At 38.9% G+C, this 9,240-nt stretch overlaps 1 non-coding gene across 1 annotated transcript; it reads left to right on the top strand.

Annotated features, from left to right (window-relative positions):
- Positions 1-1,086: 1,086 nt before the first annotated feature.
- On the top strand, positions 1,087-1,158 carry TRNAG-CCC (transfer RNA glycine (anticodon CCC)). Its single transcript has one exon. It is a non-coding gene; the product is annotated as a tRNA-Gly (tRNA).
- The last annotated feature ends 8,082 nt before the right edge of the window (positions 1,159-9,240 follow it).

Here is a 9,240-nt window from a genome sequence, read left to right as displayed (position 1 = left end):
GAGCGGTTTTATATGACAAAGAAACAAAAGTAGCAGAGCTCCAGTTGCAATTCTGGTGACCATTCAGGCAAGTGTGGTAGTCTTTCAGAAAATGTGTGTGTGTGCATGCACGTGTGTGTGTGTATGTGTGTGCATGCATGAGAGCATTTGGCCATTTTCAGTCCATTGTGTCCTGTTCTTGGAATTGTCAACTCAAAGAAAGAATTTAGAGGAATGGATTAGTCTCTCAGTATGAGGGAGCATGGATGTCAGTATACATTCAGAGAAGAAAATTTTACATTTCTTCACACAGACAAAAGATAAATATATTTACTATATGAAGATAAATTCTTTATAACTCTAATATATATGTCTTTATTAATCAGGAAAAACACCTCCTGCTGTAATAAATGAACTCTGAAATTTCAGTGGCTTAACACAATGAAGTATAGTTCTTGCTCATAAAATACTGCAAAACTGGTGTTCTTTGTGGGCAATTCTCCTAGATGCAGTGATGTAGTATCTCAAGATCTTTCCTTCCTTGTGCCATTTTCAACATGTAACTCCCCCAGTCTCCTTAGGAGTCATCTCCTACATTCTATCTTAGAGGGGAAAAGAGCATGGAGGATGATGTAAGGGAGGATTTTATGGCCTGATCTAAAAATAGCCTATAACACTTCTACCAACCTTCCATTGGCCAAAATTTGGACATATGAAGACCCTAAATGCAAAGATGGCTGGGAAGTATAGTTTAGCTGGATTTCCAGGAGGAAAAGGGAATAGGTTTTATCAATCAATAAATAAAATGTATATTAAATTTATAAATAAAACTATAAATGATAACAAAAAGATGAACTCCCCAGTGGAAAAAGTCCAATACCAATGATCAAAAATAATATTCAGAATCATCAAGAATAAAGTAAACTACAAAAATAACATATTTCCTATTAAACCATCCACAGTAAAAATAATGTTATTTTCCTTGGCTGCTGAAAAATGTACAGTGTGAGACTCCACAAGTGAGGGTAAAAAATTGTTCTCAGGTTCTAAAGAGCAACTGACAATATATATCCAAAGATTTTAAAATGTGCATAGTCTTTGAGGACTTCCCTGGTGGTCCAGTGGTTAAGACTCCGTGCTCCCAATGCAGGGGCCCAGGTTCAATCCCTGGTCAGGGAACTAGATCCCACATGCTGCAACTAAGAGTTTGCATGGCACAGCTAAAGATCCTACATGCCGCAATGAAGATCTTGCATGCGGCAATGAAGATCCCATGTGCTGCAACGAAGACCTGGCACAGCCAAATTAATAAATAAATAAATATTTAAAAAATAAAATAAAATGTGCATATCCTTTGATCCAGCCTACCACTTCAAAACCTTTTTCAGGAATAAATAATCAGAAAAGTGTTCTAAGATAGATTGATGCCATCCTTAACTTCTGTTTTTCATAAACTATGTGAAATCCCTTATGGATTTCATGGAAATCATGTTAGATTTGCTTTCATAAGATATCCAGAATCTGATCCATTTTTTTCCACCTCCACTGCTTCTGTCTTTCTTACCTATAGTCCAATTTTAACATAGTAGTCCTTGTGATTCTTATAAAGTCTATGTTGGGACTTCCCTGGTGGTGCAGTAGTTAAAACTCTGCGCTACCAATACAGAGGGCCTGGGTTTGATCCCTGCTTGGGGAACTAGATCCCACATGCATGCCACAACTAAGAGTTCACATACCACAACTGAGGAGCCCACGTGCCACAACTAAGGAGATGGCAAGCCACAACTAAGGAGCCATCGAGCCACAACTAAGGAGCCTGCCTACTGCAACTAAGACCTGGCACAATCAAATAAAAATAAATAAATAAATAAATAAATAAATAAATAAATAAATATTTAAAACAATAAAGTCTATGTCATATTGTTAGCACAAGTTCGTTTGCCCAGTGCCCAGTGAGGCCAAACAAACCAAAATTTTGGAGTTTGGAGCAGAGAAAGGTTTATTGCAGGGCCCTGTAAGGAGACAGGTGACTCCTGCCCTGAAAAAGCCCTGAGCTCCTCCAAAATTTTGGAAAAGCATTTTTAAAAGCCAGGTGAGGGAAGTGGTTGCAGGGTATGTGATCAGCTTGCGCACAGTCTCTGACTGGCTGATGGTGAGGAAACAGGGTGGTGTCACAGGGGTTAACATTATCAATCTTTTGGCTCCAAGAGGCCTGGAGCTATGTGCTCATGGTCATCAAGTAGTTAATATCTTCCATTTGGTGGGGGGTTTTCACATCTGTAAAACAACTCAGGAAATGAGCATCAAATATTGTTATCTAGGTACTTCAGAGAGGAGCTAATGCAGAGGATATGGGGGAAGGTCTGTCTTGGGAAGGCCTTATAGGGTCCTGCTCCTTTACAATATCATTACTCCTCTGCTCAAAAGCTAACAAGAGTTCCAAAGTTTTCTCAACTCAGAAGGTATACCAAACTGGCCTCATACGATCCGCCCCATCTGGGGTACATGCCAAACTTCTCTGATCTCATCTTTTACTCCCCCACCCCCCACCCCAACCCCCCAGCTCAGTTTGCTCAGGCTTCCTTGCTGTTCCTGCATATACCAAGCATGCTCCCTTCTCAGGGCCTTGCTATTCACTGTCCACATACCTGTTTAAATGTCAGTGAAGCCTATCCTAGCTCCTCAATGTAAAAAAGCAATGTGCTTCCTCCACCCATCTTTGCCATTTTCCCTTACCCTGCTTTATTTCTTTTATAACATTTATCACCATCTGATATATTATATATCCTTGTTAAACTGTTACCTATATTTTTCGTTATAATGAGGTCAGGGATATTGTAACTCCTTAAACAGTGCCTGGCACATAGAAGGTACCTAATAAACATTTGCTGAATGAATGAATAGAAAAATACTGCAACAATTCTGAAAATTTAAAAAATAAAGGACTGGTTAAATAAACTGGAATGTTGCACATAAGTATCAGGCAGATAGACCCTTCAAAAGCCTAGAAGTAGAAATGAAAAAAGCCTAGAAGTGTGGAAATGAAAACTAGAATGTTGTTCTATATCTCACAGGAAGAAATGCTGGGAGTACCAACTTCTAAAGAGGTAATAGGTATTTTTCTTACTCAACTGTTTTCTGAAACCATAGGAAAAGTAGGTTTCTTATCATAAAATGTGTTTTTACATTAATCAACTACTTCTATGGTCTCAAATAGGTTTATCCGTGAAATGGGTGTATGTGTACTTCCAAGGGCTAAAAGGATTTTTAAAAAGCAATCTTATTCTATGTAGATTTTATTAGCTCAAGCTGCCATAACAAAATGCCACAGATGGTTTAAACAGCAGAAGTTTATTTCCTCACAGTTCTGAAGGCTGGAAGTCTAAGATAAAGGGCTCAGTTTCTGGTGAGGACTCTCTTCCTGGATTGCAGATGGCTGTCTTCTCATTGTATCCTCACATGGTCTTTCCTCAGTGCAGATTCATGGAGAGAAAGAGAGAGACAGAGTGAGAAAGAGAAAGAAAGAAAGAGGGAGCAAGCTAGCTCTCTGGTGGCTCTTCTTATAAGGACATGAATGTCATTGGATTAGGGCCCCACCATTAGGACTTCATTTAACCTCAATTACCTATTTTTTTTTAAAAAAATTTATTTATTTGGCTGTGCCAGGTCTTAGCTGTGGTACATGGCATCTTCCTTGCTGTGTGAGGGATCTTCATTGCGGCAACTTTTAGTTGCGGCATGTGGAATCTTTTAGTTGCGACATGCAGAATCTTTAGTTGTGGCATGTGAGATCTAGTTCCCTGACCAGGGATTGAACCTGGGCACCCTGCACTGGGTATGCAGAGTCTTAGCCACTGGACTAACAGAGAAGTCCTAATCTCAATGACCTCTTAAATGCCCTGTCATCTTTGTAGCCCCAGCATTTAGTACCAAACTCTTATATTTATTAATCAAAAATATTTGAATCAAGGAAAAGCTTGAATTTGAGGCAGCAGTTATATATATTTCTACATTTATCCATATCTATCTATTGATCTAATCATCTATCTCTACAAGTTATTAAACAAACAGAACTTAGCAAAGTACAGATAAGAAACAATTATAGTTTCCTACAAATACTGCCCCTAATAGAGCCATTTTAAATTCTTACTTGCCTCCTGTAACAGATATCTTATCACATCATCACATCTTGAGTAGATTCTATAACTTCTTTGTCAATTTCAGTGATTAAAAATCCATCCAGTCTAAAACTCCAATTTCATATCGAAATCAAAGATTTCCTCTTTTCTGTCATCTGCTAGTATTGTGGCTTGAAGGACCTGAAATGGGGAAGGAGTATGGTCTTCCTTTTGCCTCTTTCCCATTTTCCACCTTAGGGGAAAGAATGTAGTTTACCTCTGGGCTTCAGGTCCTTCCTCCCTTTTCTAGTTTCTACATCCTCCAAGAAGTGGACACAGGGAGGAGTTGGAGGGAGTCAATGGGCTGTCATAGTCTTCCTTGTGTTCTTTGATACTAAGTCTTGGGCCAACACTGACTGGCCATTGACAATATTCTCTCCACAGCAGGCACTCAAATACTGGATTTCTAGAGGAGGCACAAATGTGAGTTCTTTAGGGTCTTCCCAATCTATGGTGTCCTGCTTAACTTCTTCCAGTCCTCCTCAGCTCTTGTACTCAGTGGAATACCCCATGGGCTCTGGTTGCTGGAGTTTTTTCACCCAGCAGTTAACTTCTTTTGTTGCTGCCATCATGAGGGCACAAGCCCAGCTAATTTTTGTGGTGCTACTTTGGCCTACAAGAAACTCACATTCTCATCAAAGCAGAAGCTATAGCTGAGCTACACCACAGGCCTGTTTGCCCTGCCATAATTCACCAATTCTTTTTCTCCTGTTCACACAGACTTTGGGAAGAGCAGGTAGTCTGTGTCCTAATTTGAAAATGAGATATTAGTTTTCCTTTTATGCAGATACATCCAAACTTAGCAAATTATTCTTAGAGCATTTCTCACTTGACTTTTCAGAAAAGGGCAGGGAGAAGTCACAGAAGAACTCCCTAAGCCAACAATTCATGACTTCAATAATTTCCATTTTCTTCCTTCTCATTCTCCTGTTTATATGGATTGGGATAATTGTGGTTATTGAGGGGCCAGTTCTGCTGATTTAGTATGTGGAGATACTTACTGCTTTCTTTTGGCCTCAGTTTTGGACCCTAACTATCAGTTTTGGATCAACAAGAAAAGTTCCACAAAACTTCAAGTCAAATTTTGTCTATGGAACTTTGCATTTCACTCTGTTCTGTTGTGGTGTGCTTATAGAGCTTGGACCTTATTTTACTCTTATTAGCATCCTGTGAGACGTAGGATAGCTATCTCCCATTTTGCTGATGAAACTGAGACAATAAGAGACAATCTAGGACTAATTAATTGAAAAAAAAACACTCTTCTATGACTACAGTCAAGACTTCAACCGTCCTCTATTGTTTTTGCAAAATGTTGCACTTTTTCAACTTCAGAACATGGCCTTATTTTCTCAGAGTTATAATTCTGTTTGCTGGAGAAGTAAACAAAATCCCTCAGAGCTGAAGGTAAACCTATTTACCCTAGTCTTAGCAGAGTGTGTACCCATCTTTCAAGTTTTCCTCACTTAAGAACCAGTTTCCTGCTTTTTCAGGGTATGCATATAATGAAGGGGCATTCATATTTCATCCTTCATGTGAAATCTAAATCCCTATTTCCTCAAAGTCCTTTTTACTGGGCATTTCCAAAAGCCTTAGGAACATTCATGCATATTTTTTTTATGCTTTTGGCCACGCCACGTGGCATGTGGGATATTAGTTCCCCGACCAGGGATTGAATCTGTGTCCCCTGCATTGGCAGTGCTGAGTCTTAATCACTGGACTGCCAGGGAAGTCCCCATTCATGCATAAATACAACTTCCTCAGGCCTGCTGAAATACCCTAGAGTTCTTGCATTAAGCATACAGACTACACACCTGAGATGTACTATATAATAACTGTAAGGTGAATGTAGATGAATTAATGAGTTAAAAATACAAACATGTTCTGGCCCATTGTGCTTCTAGCCTAGTTCAGTGATGCCTGTCCCCTGGTTTTCCTTCCAATAGAGCTAAAAGAGGAGAGTGATAAAAAAGCTTATGTTTATGGCAAGTCTATATGCCAGTCACTGATAGTTACATTCCATATATTTTCTCATTAAATTATAATAAATACTCCATAAGGTAGGTATTATTACTCTGTTTTACAGACTAGTTAGACAACTGAGGTTTTTGAGAGGTTAAACTAGCTTAAATAAGATCATTACTCAGAGGTAGTGAATTCAAGTATAATTTTATTTGATTTCCAAGCCTGGGCTCTCCTGGCACGGAGTAGAGAAACAGAGGTCAGGGTGAGAGAGTAGAGGTGGTACCCTGGTATGTGCTAAGGAAAGCAGTTATAACCCTTACGAGTACATATTTAATATGAACATACTTTACATAGAGGTTCATAAAATATTCATAGATAGTCATAAAATCTATGATAGATATTCATTAAATATCATAGATATCTTGCATAGATATTCATAAAATAGCCTTCTCAGATGGACTTTAGAATTTCAAATTAAACTTCCCCAAAACATCATGTCCCTTGAAGAACTCTCCTTTGTCTTTATGCCTTTTTTACACAAAATATCGTTTGTGGTTGTGATCGATCAATTTAAAATGACCTCCAGTGAATCACGTCTCCCTGCATCCATGCTCCTCTGCATGTGAAACTGCCACATCTTCCATCAAGAGACTGAATTTATCCCTCTGCCTGTTTGAATGTGACCTGGCCTTGTGATTTGCTCTGACAAATAGAATGTGGTAGAAGTAAACTTGCACACGTTCCAAAACCTTGCACTTATTGTTACTGAGTCCAAGCTCATTCTGCTCACTGCATGACAGGCCAATAAATCAGGAGATGAGGTGTTGAGGCAAGGAATAATGACTTTATTCGGAAAGCCGGCATACCGAGAAGATGGCAGACTAGTGTCTCAAAAGAACCAGCTTATTGGAGTCTGGATGCCAGTTTCTTTTATAGAACAGGGAGGGGGAGGAGGTAAGGGAATAAAGTAAAAAGGCCATAAGTCTTGCAAATATTTCCTGGAATGGCCATCCTCAGGGAGGGGATGTGTTAATTTCTTCTTTCTCCTAGCCATCCATAGGTGGACAGGGTCAGGAAGTTTCACTGAACAAAGGCACTTTGGTTTAACATTCAGGCAGAGGGTCAGGGTTTCCGGAGGCAGGCCATTATGTATAGACAGTATCCTCTTAGTGAACAAAAGCAACCAGAAGAAGGGGTTAAGGAAAAAGAAACAGATCCAATATGTAGTCATATTTTGTTCTTCCCTGTAACATTATAAGGCCTTGGAAGCATCTGCCTTTGCCCTCTAAGTGTACTATTCTGAGACTGACATGCAAAGAGGAAGCCCAGGGTAAAAGTACATTTGGAGACAGGGGTTCAGCCAATGCAGCTTTCTCAGCTGAGCTCAGTCCCCAGCTGATCCACCAGCTGAATGCATCTTTCTGAAAAATAATACATTGTTGTTTTAATCCACTAAGTTGTAAGATGATGGATTCTTAAAAAGCAATAGAAAAGCAGAAGGTGGTACTGGAAGTACAAAGCAATAGGTAAATCCAACAGAAGTTGGTACTGAAAGTACAAAGCAATAGATAAATATAACAGAAATTAGTATTGCTCTAAAAAACCCCCAAGTATATGGCACTGTCTTCAGGACTAGGCAGCCTGAGAATGCTGAAAGGAGTAGAGGGGAAACTGTTAGTAAAAGCTAAAAAGCAGAGAGGAAATTGCTACGGGACACCAGAGAACAGAAGTCTACCAATTAACTATTGCTTATGGTAACTTGGAAGGTAGAATATGCACCTAATGAACTTATTGATCTCACTAATTTCCATGTAGGGTATAGAAAATAACAATTAGCTTCTTTTAGCTTTGTCTGATGAGAGGTGGTATTTTATATTGCTGCCATAAAAAAATTATCACAAACTTATCAGTTTAAACAAAATAAGTTTATTATTTTATAGTTCTGTCAAAATTTAGAGATAGTAAAAATTAAAACTAGGTCAGTAAAATAGTATTAAGAGTTTATGGTGTACAAAAGGATACTTTGCAAACTGGGAGTCTTCAAATCCAACACTGAGATGAAACTCAGAGGCATGATGTCAAAGGATGGCTTTGTAAAGTAGAAGTAAGAAAGGTGTTTAACCTTTACAATGATCGGGTATTACAATGGGAGTTTCCAGATGGTAGGGGATTTGTTAAAAGTGATTAACATACCATTTTAGGAAGATGATTATCAGAGGCACTCAGAAGAAAAAACCTATGTTGATTTTTACTTATGTTCATGAAATAAGCTAGATTTATTTTCTTTATGTAACTTAAATGATTTTGTCTGCCTGTAGGGTTTTCAAGCCTGGTATCTATTTTATTTTATTTTAACATTTCCATAGGTCAGAAGTCCAAGAATTCTCACTGGACCAGAATCAAGAGATCAGCAAGGCTGTGTTCTGCCTATAAGCTCTAGGGGAAGATCTATTTGTTGACTTGAAAATAAAACACACAACATAAAGGGCTGTGAGTTTAAGTTTTATTCAGGGTCTTACTGAGGAGTATAGCCTAGGAGACTGCTCTGAGGAAGTGCTCCAAAGAGATAGGGGAGGAGAGAGAATATATGATTTTTTTGGCCAGAAAATACATGTAGTCATGCATATATCTTGGTAAAAGATGGCTGCTAATCACAAAGAACAGACATCTCAAGTTAATGATTTTAATGCTTTTCTATGTATGGAAGATGAAAGAATCTGGGGTCATTTAAATTCTTCCTGAGACATGAATCTATCTAGGAGTCTGTTTATTGAAAGCACAGAGTGCCTCATCCTGTTTTTCATCTTGAATTCCTCTCAGGGGAGACTGCAGTGGGTTTCAACTTAACCCTTGTATAGCTGGGTGATGAGCGATGCTCTATGTTCTTTGTTCACAATTTCTTTGCTCATTAAAGTTGTTTATAGAATCCAGTTCTTTGTGTTTGTGGGGCTGAAATCCTCATTTCCTTGCTGCTGTCAGCTGAGAGTCACCCCTAGCTCTAAAGGCCACCCACACTCTTTGGTTCCCTTCCTCCACCTTCAAAGTCAACAATGGTAGGTTGTGTCCTCCTCATACTTTTAATCTCTCCTCCTTCTTCTGTGAATATCACTAGCTGCAGCCA

The sequence above is a fragment of the Lipotes vexillifer genome, unplaced genomic scaffold, assembly GCF_000442215.2.
Source record: "Lipotes vexillifer unplaced genomic scaffold, Lipotes_vexillifer_v1.1 scaffold174, whole genome shotgun sequence".
Classification (NCBI taxonomy): domain Eukaryota; kingdom Metazoa; phylum Chordata; class Mammalia; order Artiodactyla; family Lipotidae; genus Lipotes; species Lipotes vexillifer.
Note: the sequence above shows the minus strand (reverse complement) of the source record. Positions and strands in the feature narration are given on the sequence as shown.